Raw genomic sequence first — 17,202 nt, 5'->3', positions numbered from 1 at the left:
TCCCTTTTCCTGGTCCTACTACTTTTATGATCCCCTTACCTAAGAGTTGTTCTCTAGGGTATTTCCCAATAACTTCACACTTCCCAGGGAATCCAAGTGATGACAAAATGTATAAATTTAAAATTTACTTTGGTAAGGAGCTATAGCCAAAAAGTCAAAATTTTGAAGTATAGTCACTTTGATATGGAAATGGCTTGTTTTGATCAAAAGGTTTTGGAGACACTGATCTCTAGAAAGAAAAACTATAGTGGTGGAGAATAATTAAAAATTTTCAACATTTTTTTAATAGAAAAAAATTTAAATGATCAAGAAAGAAGAATTACATGAAATTGAAGAGAAGAGAAAACTTCAGGAAGAAGACATTCTCCGTGAATTTTTGTTGGATCTGAATGAGGTCAAATCAGGGCAGTTGGATAAAAACGGCAGTACAATAATTCCAAGTGTAATTTTGGTGGGCAGGTCAGAGTTGGGAGTTTTCTATGATCACATATCACTCTGCAGAGATGCTGGACCTGGAAGAGAAACACTACATCAAAATGGGTCAAAAAGCAAGAAGATATCTAGAAAAGAAAGTAAAAACAAAACAAAACAAAACAAAATAAAAAAACAGGTTGGAGAAGCTCAGCAAAAATAAATTCTAGCCAGTTTCATTTGTTTCTTTGTTTTCACAGAGGGGAAAGGAAATATTCCAGGATTTGATTTTTGCGGTGCATAAGCCCAGTCCACATTGTGCGTGTGTGTGCACAGAATGCCATTCAGTTTCTGTCCAGACACATGGTCACTCTCCAAACCAGGAGGTCATGCAGGATGTTTGTGGTTGTGGGAGTGGTGCTAGGGTTAATGATAGAAATGTGGGATAGCAGAGTTGATGGTGAGGCTGGTTTGATAGTGGTGTCCGCTGCAACACTGGTGGTGTAGGAAAGTGTTGATAGGAGGGTCCTTGTAAATAGCATGTGTAGGTATTAGGAGATATGTCATGGGGTTCCTGAGCAGTTCTGATGCACATACCACCCCCATGTCTGTAGTCAGCTCTTTATGGTGGGCTCACTGCTTCCCCTCATTGCCTCAGAACTTTAAGTTTGGATAAATTTTATCTTACACTATATATGATAAATATTCTACTAAATATTATTCATGTAACTCAGTCTTCACATATTATCATTTATGCAACCTGGAATATAACTGCAACAAGGTAAAAGAGAAAAGCCTCAAAATTGAACTGCTGTCATATAAACAAACCCATACTTTTTGAGTATACTAGAGCTTCTCAATAAATTGAACTAGTTCATAACGACCATGGCATGTATCACAGAGATAAAGAGCCAAAATTCAGATACTATTGTGATGAGGCAGAGCCCTCCAAAACAGAAACTCAAATATTCCCCTGAAAGTGTATTGCTGATGTGTTAGTATGCTCTTATCAAATTTTTCACCTTCTCCTTTTTCTTTTTCTTTTTTAAGATTTTATTTATCTATTTGGGTTTGTGTAGAGGAAGAAGGGGGTGAGAGCATAGGTGTGTGCACAAGTGCAGGGGTGAGACAGAGGGAGAAGCATATTCCCCGCTGAGCAGGGTGCCCAAAGCCAGGCTTGATCCTGGGACTCTGGTATCAAGACCTGAGCTTAAGGTAAATACGTAACCAACTGAGCCACCGAGACTCCTCCCATCTTCCTCTTTTCAATTTTGCAATCAGGTTACTTAACTAAGGTTACCAGGAATACACCATGTTTTAATTTCATGCATTTTTTAAAAGAAGATATAATCTCTGTGTTCATTAAATATGTAATTCTCTTGCAAAAATACAAGACCTTTCAAAGGTGAATTATTTAGCCCATGAATAATTTGAATCCTACACTTTATATAACTTGATCACTCACTTAACACCTCATCATAAAGTAGGTTGATAGGTGGCCTCTGGCTAACTGATTGCATGGAATGTCATGGAAAGAAACACATCTCAATGCCACCACTGTTATTACTGATGTATTTGCCTCTAAAATACAGATTCCATAAATCTGCAAATGTTGCTACCTGTAAAAAAAAAAAAAACAAATAACCGAAGAAAAAATACACTACAAATTCCATTTGGATTAACTTTGGATTTTCTAATGTTCTTAATTTCCTTAAATTGAAGTATATAATTAAGTAATTTTTCTATTAGTTAAGAAAAGCTATGAGAACTTTGAGAAAAAAGTAGTAAGGGGCCACCAGTTATTACAACATATTACAAAGCAATAACAATTAAAACAATGTGATATTAATGCAAGAAATGAGACAGATGGGACATGATCCAGGAACAGGCACTATAATATGTTACTTTAATATACAATCCAGAAGTGTTGGGCTGCCTGGCTGGCTCAGTCCTCAGTCAAGTAGAGCATGTGACTCTAGATCTCAGAGTCTGAGTTTAAGCCCCACACTGGATGCAGAGCTAACTTTAAAACAAAACAAAATAAACAAACAAACAAAAAAGTTAAAAAAAATTTAACAGAATGTTAGTGATACCAGTTGGGGCATTTCTTGTTGTCTTGAAGCTTTGATGAAGTCCTAAATCTCAGGACCCAAGGGATATTTCCTCCACATATTCTAAACAGAGAAACAGACACATGCCCATGAGCTTACTCAGAAACACAACATGGATCCTGGCACCCATTCAGGCTACATTAAAATAGAGTAGAATTTCAAACATTGTCTTCAGAGTGAGGCTTCCTTTGGAGACAACTGCACAGTTGGGAGAGCGTACTATGTTTTTCTACCGCCCCTCATAGTGGCAGAATCTTGCTTCTTCAAGGGAACTTCAAGAGAATCACTCACCAAGTCTGATTTGACTGATAGAGAGGAAGTACTTTCATCACCCAGCCTGGCTGCCTGCTGAGCTGTAAAACTCGGGTTTTACCTGGTGCAGCTATTAAAATAGAGCATGGTAAGACCTTTCTGTCGGGCGGCAGCCATCAGCTCAAAGGTAGGCCAAGATCGGCACTTACAAGTACATCCAGTAACTATGGAGGAAGAAGCAGTCCACGGTAATGTGCTTTCTTCTCTACGTGCGCTGCTGGCAGTACTGCCAGCTCTCTGCGCTCCACAAGGCTCCCCACCCAACCCACCGGATAAAGCACGCAGGCTGGGCTACAAGGCCAGGCAAGGTTATGTCATATATCGGATTCATGGGCGTCGTGGTGGCCGCAAACGCCCAGTTCCTAAGGGTGCTATCTACGGCAAGCCTGTCCATCATGGTGTTAATCGGCTAAAGTTTGCACGAAGCATTGTCTGTTGGAGAGAGCGAGCTGGACGTCACTGTGGGGCTCTAAGAGTCTTGAATTCTTACTGGGTTGGTGAAGATTCCGCATACAAACTCTTTGAGGTTATTCTCATTGATCCATTCCATAAAGCTATCAGAAAAAATCCTGACAGCCAGTGGATCACCAGACCAGTCCACAAGCGCAGGGAGATGCTAGGGCTGACGCCTGCAGGCCGAAAGAGTCATGGCCTTGGAAAGGGTCATGAGTTCCACCACACTGTTGGTGGTTCTTGCCCAGCAGCGTGGAGAAGACGCAATACTCTCCAGCTCCACCGTTACCGCTAATCAAAGTAATGTTTGTAAAATCCTTACCTAATAACCAATCAGGACAGTCATGTCTGCTTTAAAGTCTTCTTTAATTTGTCTGTTAAATTTAGTTGTCTGCAGATTGTTCCATGAATGCATTGTCAAATTATGAAAGTTAAAGTGCAATAATGTTTGAAGACTGTAAGTAATGGTGTATCTTGTTTCTAATAAGATAAACACTTTTGTCTTTGCTTTATCTTATTAGGGAGTTTATATGTCCGTGTTTAAAAACTGTTTGGTATAATAGGTATAAAATAAATTCTGTAAAAGTGGAATGCATAAGCTAGCCATGTAGATTTGTTGGTGCATGTAATGAAACCTACAGCTTATTGGAGTGATGTAATGCTCTGGTTTACTCTCAAATGGCTGTTATTAGGGGTTTGGAAAGAAGAAGATTTTTAAACTGGATCTTGCTTGGAAATGTGAAGACTATCCTAATGTTTAATCATGATCATACGTAAACTGCATTAACCAGGAACCACATTTTTATATTGAATCCAATATTCCAACTGTGTAACTGTTGCTTTGGAAAGAATACTTAAAAAGAATCCCACCAATTTTTTAAGAGAATTGAATAAAACTACCTGTTACAGGAGGGTTCTCTTAAAAAGGAAAATACATCCTGCTTACTCAAAGCAAAATTGCCTTGGTCTCCACAGTACTGTTGAAATTAACATAAAATGTGGAGTCTCCTGGTTGTATCCCGTGACTCCACAGGATCTGTAGAATCCTGAATTTCCTGTAAAGTGGTTAGTTAATAGTCTCTATGAAAACTGATGGAAATTGAACATTAGGTAAATGAGAAGACTAAGATACATAAGCTAGTAATTAGTGCTAGAATTGGGAAACTGGTGGCCCTCAGATAATCTTTCAAGTGTGAGGATGAAAAATTAAAGTTGGCTTTGATTAGAAACTTAAATACTTTATCCATGGTCTTTGTGACCATTATGAATCCACTAGCCACCTCAGGAGAAAAAAATGGGTTGGCTTTAAATGTACCTCATTGCTCATTCCAAGTCCTAAGTCATCTTGGGTCAACCCACTTAAACATTCCCATAGGCTACTGAGAAAAGTCATGTAGTTGGTATCATTACAAGTCTATAGTTTTCAATATAATCCTTACATGTGTTATCCCCAGTCACTTTTCTCATCCTTAACTCAAACACCTCAAAATCTTTGCCAGTCCATCAATTGGGCCCACCTTGATGTTAAGTATACCACTATTCTGTGTCCATTTTGTCTTCCAGTAGATGAGGGTTTTGTTTTCTAGGGTGAATTTGGGTGTGTAGGAACTATGGGAGAGGAATTGCCCCAATTTTAAGTTCGCTAACTTAATCCATGGTTTGATTTCAAAATCCAATTGCTGGTTTCCTTGAGCCAGTTTTTACATATTTTTAGGGGCCTTAAGCTTAGTTAAATGATTTCTGGAAAAAGGCTCAAAACCTCTTGAGATCTAAATTCCTTTTCCACTCAAAAGAGATTCTAAACCACATATATATTTTGTGTGTAGAGGTTGTTTAACTCTCATTTATTTAAGGAATAAATGTTTATTAAACTAAAAAAAAAAACATCATAAGAGAAACTTGTTCTGGCTCATCTGGAGTTTGGGGAACATAGAGAACACTGTTTGACTCTTCCCTAGAAAAGTCTGGATATAAAAGGTTATCTAGAATTGCCTTGATGGCAAGGCCAAGACCAATATGCAGAGTTGGAGCAACTGAGTTGCTAAGTTTCTCTGAAACCCATAAAGACAACTTGGATGTAGTGAATCTGGTGCCATTTTGAAAAAAAAAAAAACCCTTAAAAGAACTGCCTGCTTGGATAAGTGGACCCTAGCAGAAAGAGGCTGTGTGAGGGTGTATCAGGAAAGCAGGAGCTGAAGGAGAGTATTACAAGGTCACAAGAATGTACATCATCCCCATAATGGACAGAGGGCTAAGGAGCCAGAGTGGGGGAGGGGTCACCTCCCTCTCCTAATTATTTAGTGAAATAATTCACTAAATCACCCCTTAAAAGAGGGAGTTGGCTTTTGGTAATCTGTCCCTGAAGATTAAAAACAAAACAAAACAAAACAAAAAACAACAAAACACCTGAATCTTTTCAACATTTAGCCAAGTAAAAGGATGATTTTGTTCCTTTTCATCTTATCCCCAACTTCTTGTTCTAAGCTTAGATGGGCCAAAAATAGCAGTAAGTGAGTGAATGGAGAGGAGAGAGTGAATGAAACCAACAATATCCAATTAAACTTGGGGGCAAAGAGGAGACACTTGAAATTGAAATGAAGATGAATTTTTAAAAATTTCATTGGAATAAGAGTTTTTAACACTAAAAAAATAAGGGCTATTCACTATTGTCCAAAAAATGCCTATAAAAGCAGTGGGATCCATGGTGGCTTAAAAATATATCCACAGATTTTTTTTTAAAGATTTATTTATTTAAGAGAGAGAGAGAGAGAAAGCACAAGCTGGGGAGGGGCAAAGGGAGAGGAGACAGAGGATCCGTAAGCAGAGCCCATGGTGGGGCTTGATCCTATGATCCTGAGATTATGATCTGAGCCAAAATCAAGAGCCAGCCGCTCAGTCAACTGGGAGCCTCCCAGAATACCCTTATGCAAATTCTTAGACGTTCCTACCGAGAGAGAGTCTGTGCCTTCTCTCCTCGTGACTGCTACAGTGAATGAAATATGGCAGAAGTTGCCCTAGGTGACTCTCAATGGATAAATCAGGTAAGAAACACAGTTTCCCTAGGGCACCTACTCTGGCTTCTCTTGGGCATCTACTCTGGGAGCTGGCTTCTCTTGGGCACCTACTCTGGAAGCCTCTGGCTATCATGTGAAAAGGTCAGCCATATTGAAACCATCATGTGGAGATATCACATGCAGATATCATATTAAGAAAGAGACAGAGACAAAGAGACAGAAGCAGAGGTCCTTTAATTGCAGGGCAGCATCTAGAGAGATGCAAGTAAGGTGAGTGTGGCACTTGGTTTTTAAGACAGAGAACATCAAACAACAACAGCTAGCAATTAGCATAAATCATATTTTAATGCAATATTTTCTTAAGAGTTAATGTTCACGATGAATAAAATGTCAACATTTTACAGAAAGACGGGTTCAGTGTCCCTGATTGTTCTTTTGGCTTCCAACTCCACGATGGCTCAGCAGGGGACTGATAACTCATCTGATTGGCTGGAAAGGACACAAAGCAACTTTCCAAGGGGATGGAAATATTCTACACCTTGGTTTGGTTAGTGTTTATAAGGATGCATATAGTCGTCAAAACTTGATGAAAGGTGCCCATAAGATCTATCCATTTCATCATTTGTAATTACGCCACTCGATATGTGTATATATATTTAGAAGAAGCATGTGATCCAATTCAGTCTAAGGAATGTTGGAGGAATGTTGCTGGAGGTTTGGGGGCATCTTTTTTTACTGTGAAAGAGAGCAGCTGTAGTGCACGGTCTCTGGGGAGCACTCCATGGGAACGCGGGAGCTGGGACTGTGGTGGACATCCAGCCATCAGACTGGATGAAAAGCTGAAAGAATTGGAGAGAAAGGGCCAGAGCTGTAAGGGAACTGCGCCTGACCACTGCGTTTACTCTGGAACTTTCTAGTTATATAAGTCAGCATCCTTTTTATTTTACAAGAGAGAAAGATGATAAACAGAGAAAGTGATAAACACAAGACATGAGGTCACAGGAGCCAGAAGTAAGCAGAGTCAAAAAGTGTAGGCAGCACCTGGTTGTACCCACAAACAGACACTGAAGTAGCCCTGGATAAAGGACAGGGAATGAGACAGATCTCTGCTTTTATTAAGCTTACATTCTAGCTGGGCTGAGTATGTCGGGGATGGGGGGTAGAATGAAGGGGTCAAGAATCATTCTGGAGAGCCTGAAAAGCCTTCTCCAGCGGTGGACATTTGATCAGTGACATGAGTGAGGAAAGATGCCAGCAGTCTAAAGCACTAAAAAAAGAAGAAAGAGGGGAGAAAAAAGGCTTTTTAGGTAAAGATATAACAGAACATTCCTGGAAGACAAGAAACAGATGAAAGACTAGAAATTTTCTAAGATCTTTAACGTGTATATAAATCACCTCGACACCATGTTAAAATAAAGATTCTGATTTAGTAGTCTGGGGTGATGCCTGAGATTCTGCATTTCTCACCAGCTCCAAAGTGATGAAGATGTCTCTAGATTATTGACCATAGTTGGAATAACAAGGTCCTGGAGAATTGCTTTGTGGACAGCCTGGTCCACAAAAAAAATTAAATATTTTAAAAAAAAATCTTTATTACAATAACACTGACCCAACATTCAGGCATATAATCATTAGTAATTAATTTTAAATGCCTTGATCAGTGATACTTTGGAAATTAAAAGCAAAAACCAAAAAACCTCACTCTTCACAGATAGTCCAAGAAGCACTGCCTTAGGGCCTAAAATATTACAACAATGGAGGGGACTAAACCATTTACTAAAACTAAAGGGAAGCTGGGAACTTTGAAATATCAGGTATAAGGAAAAGTAAAAACAAAATTTCAGGTACAAAACACGGGGATTAAAACAGCCTGATATCACCACCATGACCACTACCATACACACACACATAGACAGACAGACAGACAGACAGACACACACACAGACACACACACACACAGGCAATTTCCATAAAGAACTCCTGGTGACGAGGAGTCTATTTCTCAAACACCCTAAAAATACCCTCTTTAAATACATTCAATGGTCTGAGCAAAGACTTCTTTTTCTGGAATTTAGGGGCTCCTGAATATAATGCTGCTCCCTTAAAAGTGAAGCCCGTAAATTAACTAACCTTCCTCTGTGTATAGAACACAGAGCTGTTCACTGCCTCATTTGTTAAATAAACCAGAATATGAAGGATCACGAGATTCTCTAGGAACCAATTTAAACAATTATTGTTAGAGACAGAAGGAAAACAAGGTAAATAGAAACTGGGCTTTGCTGAATCATCATTATGATAAAAGTGCAAAATCTTTAAGAAACCTGGTCTTGAGATCTGCATCCTCTGAATCGACCTTCCGTTTCTCTCTGTGTGTGCTTGTGGTATACCCAGAGAGATGTCATACTTTTCCATCTGTCTTATCTATGGAGACTCTCGACTTCCCAATAATCCTAGCTATTCTTTAACAAACTCCCTCCAAGTGAGGTAATTTCATTGTGTTCCTTGACACCTGAAAGTACCTGCCTAGCTCACCGTGAATGGCTGAATATGTCTATTTCATCAGTTTAAATGATTTAGTTGCAAATAGCAGAAAACCTAATTCAAATTACTTTAAGAACTAAAGGCGATTTATTAGCTCATCTAACTGGAAATTCAAGAGATGGGTGGGCTTCAGGTAAAATGTGATCCAACAACACAACGGTCATCTCAAAAACTCAGTTTCTTTTCTCTATTCTTATAGAACATAGAGACACCTTGAAGAAATTTTCTCATTATTGTCAATTGGTTATTTTTCTTGACCTTTATTTGGACAACTGACTTACATGTCATATTTTGTAGGAAAGAGATTCCAAAATGTTATTCTAGCTTACATGAACTTGAGTCAGAGATTCGAGAACAGGGTTTGGATGGATTCCACCCCAAAAATAACTTAGTCCCTAAGTTTTTACCCAGGATTTCCTCAGTGCACCAGAATTCTGGGAGTATAAAAGCAAATTAACTCAAGGTCAGATGGTCATGACCTCCCAATGACCTTCCTTTCTTCCTTAGAGAGATGAGATCCAATTGGACACACTGTAGGTTTCACTGACTCATTCTTCTATAAACAGTTGTTACATGAAGAGAGACAGATTATTCTACATGTTCTCAAAATAGACATAATTTTGCGTTTTTCTCATGCCTGGGATTCTTTCTTAGCCATTCCCTCCTCCTAATGGCTTTCTCTCCTAGACACATATATATTCATTATCCTAACATTCTTTACTTCTTCTTCATATTCTCTTCTTTCAATATTGTCTGTTTTCAGTGGTAAAAAAAAAGTTAAAAGATTGTTTAAAATGGTCTATTTTTTCTAACATTAAACAGACTGGGGGGATAAAAAGTATTCTTTTTATCTGAGAAACTAGAGGCCAGTTGAAACTGTAAAATCAGTCAGCCAGTAGACAGAGGGTAAAAATCATTCTGAAAACTGTAATAAATTAGAAATGGGTATTTGTTATTTAGCTGATAACCCTTAGGCAGGGGAAGAGGCGAGCATGCTACCTACATGGCACTTAAATGAAACATTAACAAGAGTCGGATCTACTTAAGGTCTGTAAATAGTCCATTGTCCCACAATTAGAATTCCCCCAGCATCACTTAGTCCTTGGGAAAGGATTCGGTTTATATGAAGCTTTGACCCTGGAGCCTTGCTGGTGCACCTACCAGTATGGGACTGCCTCTCTTCCACACCAAGGCTCTCCACTGTTAGGAAGGTAGAACAGAGATTGTGTGCTTCAAAGGCAACTAAGAGTCTTGCCTCTGGATCCTCGTGGATCAAAAACTGAATTTCCATGATCTATCTTTCTAGCAGACATTAAAGGTTTTGAGCAGAGAACTTGGGCCTTTCACCAGTTTTAGAGTTACAGAGGAACAACAAATGGAAAATAATATTATGTATTTATGTTTGAACTTGTTGAATTATAACACAAAATAGTTTAAACCAATCCTGGAAGTCCCCCAAATCTTTTTCCTTACAAACATGATCCCAACGTTACTCAGAATTGAGAAAAACAAATTTCTGTAGCGAATGCCTTACTGAAGATACGGCTAGAGTATACACAATGTTGCTAATTCCTTCATCTTCAGATCCCAGAGACCATGACCAACATGAACTAGAAAGAATTCTTAATCTGTGGTTTTGGAGTGAGTTTCAACCCACCCCATAGAAAAGATCAGCTCTATTTTATCTTTCCATTTTAGCTTTCTTTGTAAGATTTTACTTAAACCTCTTGAATTTTTCTTTCTTTCTTTCTTTTTGTTTTTTAAAAACCAGAGGAATACACCATACTGTCTTGTTACCTCTAGAAAAGCTTGGGCCCTCTGGCTTAGAACATGAGGAAGAGAATAGAGCAATAACCTATAAGGATTAACTTCAAAAGGGGGAAGCACCCAGGTGAAATCATTCCCAAGTGCTAGATAATTTTGTGAAAGAATTAATCTAAACAAGATGCCTTTTTGTCCATTGATACACTACTGTTTAAAGTGGGCATGTAGGGGGCACCTGGGTGGCATAGTCAGTTAAGCCTCTGCCTTGGCTCAGGTCATGATTCCAGGGTCCTGGGATAAGCACCACATCAAGCCCTGCCTGGAGCTCTGCATGGAGCAGAGCCTTGTGCTCCCTGCTCAGCGGGGAGCCTGCTTCTCCCTTTGCCTGCTGCTCCCCTTGCTTGTGCTCTTTCTCTCTGTCAAATAAATAAATAAATAAATAAAATCTTAAAAAAAATAAAGTGGACATGTAGGATTTGCTTTGCTCAATGAGATCAGAGCAATAGTGTCTTTTTAAACAAGGTAGAATCCTTTGTTTTAATCTCATTTATATATTCTATTAAATCAGAGACTTAAATTCCTTAGACTTTCCTCTCATTCAGTCTTAGAGGCTTTTCCCCTGTAATTCAATGGAACAGACGTCATTTTACCTTTTAAGACCCTCAGAACATCTGTAGTACCTACTTATGGATTGTTCTGTGTTTTCCTACCAGCTAGCATTTCATGCATGCACTTCCTTTGCAATTGAGAATGACCAGATTTGGAAGATGACGAAAGGAAATGCTTTGCTATTCAAAGAGGAATCCTTTGGAATTTCTAAGCAGCAAGAGAATCCTCTCAAAATGGGATGCTTTGAGATGAGTCTATGGCAAGAACACAAACGTTCTATTGGTGAACTGTACCTTATTCCAGTCATATATTTATCCCATTCCATTTGAAGACTAACTAGTTACAAAAACTTTTGCTGGGCCCTGAGGATGAGACTGTCTTGGTCCCTGCTCTCCTGGAGTTTGTGGTCTAAGAGGGGCAGAGAGCCACTGCATAAGTCATTATAAAACTAAATATCTAGGGATGCCTGGGTGGCTCAGTTGGTTGGACGACTGCCTTCGGCTCAGGTCATGATCCCGGAGTCCCGGGATCGAGTCCCACATCAGGCTCCCAGCTCCATGGGGAGTCTGATTCACTCTCTGACCTTCTCCTTGCTCATGCTCTCTCTCACTGTCTCTCTCTCTCAAATAAATAAATAAAATCTTAAAAAAAAAAACTAAATATCTAATTATAAGGTAGGATAAATACTGTGAAGCCATAGCATAGGATAAAATGGGAGTGTAGTATAATGTTTTTATACTAATTTGTGGAAATCACGGAGTAATCTCAGTTATTGGCCCTGCTTATGTAAATTGATTTTCCCCTCCTGCTAATCATGGATTGGGCAAAGATTCCTAAAATTCTGATGGGGGAGTAGAAGGTTGGCTGAAGACAAAGCATAAGCAGACACCCAGCAACCTTCCCCACCCCCACTCCTGGGTGGGACACGTGTGACATTCTTCAAGGAATCTCCCAACCATCTTAATGTTAATGCCTTACTAGAGGGGACACACAAACTTAACTTGACAATGGCAAGGCCTGTGGTATCTAGCAAGTATCTTTAGCATATGAAAATTCTTTTGAGGGGCACCTGGGTGGCTCAGTGGGTTAAGCCTCTGCCTTCAGCTCTGGTCATGGTGTCAGGGTCCTGGGATCCAGCCCTGCATTGGGCTCTCTGCTCAATGGGGAGTCTGCTCCCCCCCACCCTGTCTACTGCTCTGCCTACTTGTGATCTCAATCTCTCTTCAAAGAAATAAAATCTTTAAAAAAGAAAGAAAGTTCTTTTGAAACCTCCTTTTTTCCTTACTCCTCCAACCCCATCATATATAATCAGCCACCCCTTTACAGCCCCAGAGCAGCAGGTCCTTCTGCCCACAGGTCCAGTCCCTGTGCTTTAATAAGCCACCATTTTGCACCAGTGACGTCTCAAGAATTTTTGGCTGAAACCACATCAATTCTATCTTCAACCTAGATTTCTCTATATATCTGAGTGCTTATTTGACTTCCTTGCTTGCCTGACTCAAACTTAAATTATCCAAAATGGAACCATGATATTTCTGCTCAGTGGTGCTCATCTTTCACAGTTCTGTGTCTCAGTGAATGGCCCTGCCATGGACCTTACTCAAGGAACTCTAGCATTTAAAGATGAGAGGAGGACAGTTGGCAAAGGAGATTGAAGAGAGGCCTGATGTCAGAGGCAGATCTGCCTTGAAGCTAGTGAACCTTAAGATTCAGGGTATTCCTCTGGGGCTGGCTCAGTTGGAAAGCCTGTGGCTCTTGATCTCAGGGTTGTGAATTGAGCCCCAGGTGGGGTATAGCGATTACTTAAATAAATACAACTTAAAAAAAAAAAAAAGATTCTCAGTCCAGTCTTTCTCTTGCCTGGGAGGAGTCGTAGCAATGTGTTTATATGGTCACATATTTACAAAAAGTTTTCAAAAGAAATATCTTTTTCTTTTCTTAAAGCAGAGCCCCAATTTGTTGTAAGTTTCAGAACCCACACACTGGCCACTCCCTAAGAGGAAGGAGCAAAGCTGAGAGAGTGATTTTATGGAATTATGGGGTGTAGGAGGGCAACACTTCAATAGAGTGTTCAATAGTATGAATGCATCTGGAGAGGACAGAGAATATATGGAGAGAAACATATCCCCTGGGTTTAGTTAAGGAGATCATTGGTGCCTAGCAAAAGCCTTTCAGTGCAATGACAGGGGCAGGAAACCGGATACAAGTGGCCGATGTCAAGAAATTTAACTAAGAAGGAAAGAGGAGAAAATGTAACTGGGGAGAGATGGGTTGGGGAGTAATGTTATTGCCTCCCTGCCTTCCTCTCTCTGTCTCTCTCTTAATGGGGAGATCTGAGGGTGCTGATTGAAAGGTTACACAAGACAGAGATGTGTTGAAGATACAAGGGATGAGTTTTCCCCTCATCCTAACTTCACTTTCATTTTCAAAAGACCCAGAGGAGATGAATATCCCCAGATGCTAAAGAAATCTAGTCAGTGCTTTTATTTCCCCGTAGGCAAAATTACACGGATGTCTGTGTTTGAGAAAGCACAATGGGTCTTGGGCGGAGGACACTCTCTCCAACCAGGGCTCTTTAGCTCATTCACTCCCAGTCATTTGCAGGCAACTGATCTATTTTGAAGCTTTCTGAAAATGTCCATTTAACAGCTCGAATTAACTTCTCTCTGGAGGCTTGTATATTTAAAAAAACTGTATTTCCCCTGAAATATTTGTTGAATATTGGAGAAATACATTTTTTTTAGTAGACAAAAAATTTTACAAGTCTGCCAAAGAAATCAGAACTTTTAATTCACGATAGTAAAAGAAATTCTTTTAAATATTTTAAGTTGGATTTCCGAGTATCCTTTGATGTATATACTCTAATATTAGATGTATGTATTGCAAGAGGAAGCTATTTTCTTCCGTAGAAAAAGATTTCTGGGACTCAGGAACTGAGGGTATCAGAAACACAATTTTAAATGGCACAAAACAGAAATGAATATACTTCTCTGGCACTATGCAATTTTTAACCCTTCTTTCATGTTTATTGTTGTTTTCTAATCGGCTATGTCTAAGCACACTAATGTTCTAAAAGTTACTTAGAATGTGAGATTACTAAGGCCCCACTCCTCATGCCCCCTCATTAAAGTTGATGCTTCTCATCACCATCCCATACCACAAATAAGCTACCAGTACAGAAGGTATCTACATGGCAGTCCACATACTGAAAAAAAAAAAAAAAAAAAAAAAAAAGTCCTCAAAACTAGAAATAGAGGCTACCAGTTCCCACAGGTTGCCAGATTTAGAAGGGGAAAATACAGCCCGCACGCTCCCCCCCCCCCCCCGCCCAGGTTAAATTCTAATTTCAGATAAACAATGAACAATTCTTCAGCATAAGTATGTCCCAAGCTGCACGGGCCATAGTTGGCCAAAATAATTATTCCTTGTTATTGGACTTTCCCATTTAACGGGGCGCTCTGTATTTCCCCAGGCTACCTCCCAGGACCCAAGGCTCGCACCCTAGGCCCAGGCACCGCGGATCTAGTTTAAAATCCAAGACCCGCCAGCTGGGCCGCGCCCCCTGATTGGCCGAGGCGCGCCCGCCGCCCCGCCGGCCGCAGGCGTCACGCAGCCCCGGCAGCCCCGGCCCCGCCGCCGCCACCTCCTCGCTGGCAGCCCCGGTCGGCGCAAGTGCGGCGCGCGCGGGGGGAGGGGGCGCGGCGGAGCGCGAGGCTGGCGTCGGGCCGCCGCCGGCCGGGCGGGATTAAGTTTCTCGGTCGTGCGTGAGTGTGTGCGTTTATTCCGAAGCTCCTCGCCGGGCCGTTACTTCAGCAGAGAAGAGGGCGAGCGGGAGCGAGGCGAGGCTCCCGAGTCCCCGGCGACCCCGGCTCCCCAGCCCTCCTCCCCCTCTGCGCTCCCGCCCGGGGCGGCAGCCGCTAGCCGGGTAAGCGGCGCCGAGGCCCGGGCTCTGGAGGCCGGAGCGCGTCCCCGCGCTCTGAGCGCGCGCCGGCCGGAAAGGTGCGCGGACGCTGGGGGCTCGGCGCGCGGGGCAGGCGGGCGGGCGGGGTGCGTTCGCCCCACCCCGCGCGGCCGGGCGGTACCGGGAAGCCGCTGCTCCTCCGGCTCTTTGAAAGGATGGAATCTGGAAGTTTCCATGCTACTTGCATGGCCCCCGAGCGCTAGTCCCAGTCCTTTCGACCCCCCCACCCCCCGCCCCTTTGCCCTTGTTTACTCTAAAGGGTTTAAAAGTTTTTTTTTCTTTCTCTTCACCCGGAGGGGCGTTGGGATGGTGCAGGGGAGAGGAACCGCGGGCCTGGCGCGCGGCCAGGCGCTCCGGGACTCAGGAGCCTGTTGCTCGCCGCTGGTGTGGCCGCGCCCCGGGCCGGACGCCCCCTCCACAGTTACGCGGTGCCGGACGCATAGGTCGGGGGAGAAAGCTTCCCCGACTGGCGTCTCTAGCCTCGTCTGCCGGACCCCCAGCGCGCCGCTAATTGGTACCCGCCCCCCATCCCCTGCGGCGCTTGTGCCCTTTCATCCGCTGTCCCCCATGGTGGGAGCAGTGGGCTCGAGCCACCCTCTTCAACTACCCCGCGCCAATGGGGCGTCTTTGTCTGCGATTCGCAGCCGGAGGATGCCGGATGTTCCTCGGGAAGCGCTGTTCGGGAGACGCTTTGTGTCTTGGGAGTTGTGTGTGTGTGTCGGGGGTGGTGATGGTGTAAATTTTTGCTTGCGTTCTTTGCAGAGGCACAAAGGCCGGGCTGTTCTTTACCGCAGATCACATGGAAATTCAAGCTGGGACTGCCTAACGTAGGAGGGGCCGGGCGACAGCCGGGGGTGGGGGGACGGGTGGACGCCGCTGCGCAGTGGCCAGGGCCGAGTCGGGGGCGGCTGGACGTCTCCATCCGTCTCCGCGGGTGGGGCTTGCAGAGCTTGCTCAGCTGGCGAAGAACCCGAGCGTGGGCGCTGCGTGTGGGGAGGGGGGGGGGTGCGGGTGCGGGTGGCAGCTAGTGTTTCTTAGGTAGCATCAGATAAAAGGACCCTGACTTCAGCCTAGAAAGAATACTCACCGTGTTCGTTTGATGTCCGAGGGGAAGAATCTGAAAAGGGTCTAGATGCTGTCGCCCAGCTTTGGTGGACAGCTGTAGTGTAAACATCCCTTTTGTGTTTCTGTAGACATTCCTCATTTAACAGAATTTAAAAAAAAAAAAAAAAAAACACGACTGAAAAACTAAGGAGGTGATGGTTTGCGGCTTGGGGGTACCCGCTGACTTTGGGTATATGTGATTACAATGAGCTTTTTTAAAGGGTTCAATCAACCGTATCTAATATACACTTTAGCACCTGGTAGAATTTAGGTAAACAGAAAACAACAATGACAACAAAACTTCAGTTTCCTAGGTCTGAGCTTCTTATACAATGTAAAGTTCTGGATGGATGCACCTGTGCCCTTGCCTGAAGGAGGGGATGAGAGGGTTTAGAGGGTGGTGGAGATAATCTTGTCTGGGATGCCCAGATTTCTTACTAGCTAATGAGTTATTTTATAAGTGGGCGGATCTATCTAGATGGGACTCTATCCTTGCTCAGTTTATTTAAGATCTTTGAAAGCGGAGGTCTCTGAACTTGAAGGCCATTGGCCAAATTGGCCAGAAGCAGCCTGTTTTTCCCTTAAACTGTAGGAGTTAGAAGTGGTTTGTGCATTTTTATATGGTGAAAAGGTCAAAAGAATATACCATGGCATGTGAAAATTACATGAAAATCAAATCTGTGTGCATAAATAAAGTTTTATTGGCACACAGCCACATGAATGTGTATGGCGGATTCTTACTGTCTTTGTTTGCTTCCACAATAGCAGTAGAAGAGTTGAGTGGTTAATGGTTGAGACATGAATGTATAGCATCAAAGTATGGAATGTTACTCTCTTACTCTTTACAGAAAAACTTGCAAACCTAGAGCAGGCTTTGAAAGTATTGCTTAGGGTGTCTGGTTTTGATCCCAGGGTGGTGGAA

The 17,202-nt window shown here is 42.3% G+C and overlaps 1 protein-coding gene, 1 long non-coding RNA gene and 1 pseudogene across 13 annotated transcripts in view; 2 read left to right on the top strand and 1 right to left on the bottom strand.

Annotated features, from left to right (window-relative positions):
• Window positions 1-261: 261 nt before the first annotated feature.
• Window positions 262-15,743, bottom strand: LOC309847030. Its single transcript, XR_014302269.1, has 2 exons — window positions 15,429-15,743; window positions 262-512 (listed from the first exon to the last, which is right to left on the bottom strand). It is a non-coding gene; the product is annotated as an uncharacterized lncRNA (long non-coding RNA).
• On the top strand, window positions 1,297-3,632 carry LOC309847213 (large ribosomal subunit protein eL15 pseudogene; annotated as a pseudogene). Its single transcript has 2 exons — window positions 1,297-1,392; window positions 2,966-3,632. The product of its transcript is annotated as a large ribosomal subunit protein eL15 pseudogene (transcript).
• MPDZ (multiple PDZ domain crumbs cell polarity complex component) overlaps window positions 14,871-17,202 on the top strand; it is a 154,150-nt gene continuing 151,818 nt past the window's right edge. For 4 of the 11 annotated variants that reach the window (XM_082696742.1, XM_082696745.1, XM_082696740.1 and 1 more), the window contains exon 1: window positions 14,910-15,140. The gene's annotated coding sequence lies outside the window, so the exon portion shown is untranslated. Of the gene's footprint in view, window positions 15,141-17,202 lie in introns of all 11 variants that reach the window. The other 7 variants (XM_082696736.1, XM_082696734.1, XM_082696741.1 and 4 more) reach the window with 4 other exon arrangements.

Source organism: Mustela nivalis (genome assembly GCF_964662115.1).
Source record: "Mustela nivalis genome assembly, chromosome: 13".
NCBI classification, from domain to species: domain Eukaryota; kingdom Metazoa; phylum Chordata; class Mammalia; order Carnivora; family Mustelidae; genus Mustela; species Mustela nivalis.
Note: the sequence above shows the minus strand (reverse complement) of the source record. Positions and strands in the feature narration are given on the sequence as shown.